Genomic DNA, 2839 nt, shown 5'->3' with positions numbered 1-2839 from the left:
AATGATGAGTACTGAATTATCAGATCAGATCAGATCAGTCGCTCAGTCGTGTCTGACTCTTCGAGACCCCATGAATCGCAGCATGCCAGGCCTCCCTGTCCATCACCAACTCCCAGAGTTCACTGAGACTCACGTCCATCGAGTCAGTGATGCCATCCAGCCATCTCATCCTCTGTCGTCCCCTTCTCCTCCTGCCCCCAACCCCTCCCAGCATCAGAGTCTTTTCCAATGAGTCAACTCTTCGCATGAGGTGGCCAAAGTACTGGAGTTTCAGCTTATTGAATAAACTAGTGACCCATTAGTCTGTACTGATACTAACTAAATAAGGAAGAAGGAAAAACATTTGCTTACAATAAAATGCCAATTACTAAATATTGTTGAAATTACAGAGCTAGAAAATCAACATTATAACCATCAATGTAAAAACTAATTAAGGCAAGAATCATTAGTATACATTAAAACTGAGTGAAAATTTTATATATGGAATAGGTTATCTATATAGTGTCAAAATATCTTCCCACAAACTGCTTATTAATTACTATTCCTTGTAAAGGGAGAAATTATAATTACATAAGCTGAGAAACCTGGAAGACACCACCCTAGCCAAATGATCAAAATTAGCATCACCAATAATGGACAAACATACCATGTGTTTCCTGAGGACCCAGCATCACTTCCATGGTGTTCCTGTGGGAAGGGAGAAAGGATAACCTAAAGCTAATCACAAGCAAAGATTAGACACATTTCTAGACACACTATGTGTGTCGAGGGAAGATTAGACACACCTGAGCAAAACTAGCCTGTACTCTTCCACAATGGCAACTCATGAAAGACAGAGAAAAGCCAAAGAACTATTTTAGACTCAGTCAGTTCAGTTGCTCAGTCATGTCCGACTCTTTGCGACCCCATGAATCGCAGCATGCCAGGCCTCCCTGTCCATCACCAACTCCCGGAGTTCACTCAGACTCACGTCCATCGAGTCAGTGATGCCATCCAGCCATCTCATCCTCTGTCATCCCCTCCTCCTCCTGCCCCCAATCCCTCCCAGCATCAGAGTCTTTTCCAATGCGTCAACTCTTTGCATGAGGTGGCCAAAGTACTGGAGTTTCAGTTTTAGCATCATTCCTTCCAAAGAAATTCCAGGGCTGATCTCCTTCAGAATGGACTGGTTGGATCTCCTTGCAGTCCAAGGGACAAAGGAGATTTAAAAAAGACTTCATAACTAAAGACAATATGTGATTCCAGTTTGATCCTGGATTGAACCTTGAGATAAGGAGGAAAGATTGCTTCAAAAAACACTGTTGGGACAATTGACAAGTTTTGCAAATGGAATATAAGTTAGAAAATAGTATATACATGTTAAATTTTCTGATTTGATAACTATTCTGTGATCATGTAAGAAAATGTACTTGCTCTTAGGAAATAGACCTAAAGTATTTAGGGATAAAGAGAGAAGTGATATCTGTAACTTATTCTCAAATGGTTAAGAAAAAAATAGTATTAATCTGACTCTGTGTGTGTGTGTGTAGAAAGAGAACATGACAAAATAGCAACAATTTGTTAACCTGGCCAAAGAGTATCTGAGAGGTCTTTGTACTACTGTAATTTTGAAGATAATATAAATAAAAAGTGAGAGATACTGTAAGGTTGCTTGGAGAAGGAAATGGCAACCTACTCCAGTATTCTTGCCTGGAGAATCCCATGGACAGAGGAGCCTGGTAGGCTACTGTTCATGTGATCACAAAGAGTTGGACACGACTGAGTGACTAAGCCCATAAAGTTACTAGTTGTTTAAATACCAGATAATGATTAAGAATTAGGAAATTATTAATGGCATCCTTTGCCATAATGCCCAAATGCTATGGAATTTATTCAGTGAGCACATTGAAAGTGTCCCCCTAAATCTACATGTTGAAGACCCCATCCCAGTGTGATGGTAATTGGAGGTGAGGCCTTTGAGAGGTAACTGGGTTTGGATGACATGATGGGGTGAACCCCTCATGATGGAATTGGTGCCCTTATGATAAAAGAAGAAGAAACCAGGACTCTCTTCCTGCATCATGTAAGGATATAGCTAGAAGGTGACTGTCTATAAGCCAGGAAGAGTCCTCATCAAGAACCCAACCAGGGGAATTCCCTGGTGGTCCAGGGCTTAGGGCTCCACAGTTTTACTGCTGAGTTTGACCCACTGGCCGAGGAACTAGGATCCCACAAGCCTCAGGGCCATAAAAGAGAAAAATGCCCATAAAAAAGCCATCCAGGTTGACATCTAGATCTTAAACTTCTATCCAAGGACTTCTAACTTTCAGAATTGTGAGAAGTAATTTGTGTTGTTTAAGCCACTCAGTCTATGGTATTTTTTACAGCAGTCCAAGCTGACTAAGCTCTAAATTACAGAAAATACTAAATATAAAGTAATCTCCCAATGAGAAGATTCAATTCTTGAGGGCCAAATGCTTGTAGCTTGAGACATTCCCAATAACAGCATTATACATGGAGATTGGGCTGGCCAACCCTCACTTTCTGTAAATGGCATAACCAAATTCCAGAGAAATTAGATATTCCTCCCAAAACCTCACATCCGGCAGGGGCTGAACTCAAGACCCACCTCCACCCCCAACCCGGAGACCTTCCAGATGAGTGGGTGGTGTTTGTTGTTCTCTTTCATCATGGAATTTGTTGGGTCAATACTCAGACAGATAGACTATTATTAACTACAGGACAGAACCAATAGACACGCCCACAGCTTTGACACAGCTTCTGCTAATGCAAGGGTCCCTGACCTCTGGTGGGCTCACATTAGAGGACATCGATCTTGGGAATGAATTTGTTTTCACCT

Source organism: Bison bison, unplaced genomic scaffold (genome assembly GCF_000754665.1).
Source record: "Bison bison bison isolate TAMUID 2011002044 unplaced genomic scaffold, Bison_UMD1.0 scf7180017864333, whole genome shotgun sequence".
NCBI lineage: Eukaryota > Metazoa > Chordata > Mammalia > Artiodactyla > Bovidae > Bison > Bison bison.
The sequence above is the reverse complement of the archived record's forward strand: the minus strand, read 5'-3'. Positions refer to the sequence as shown.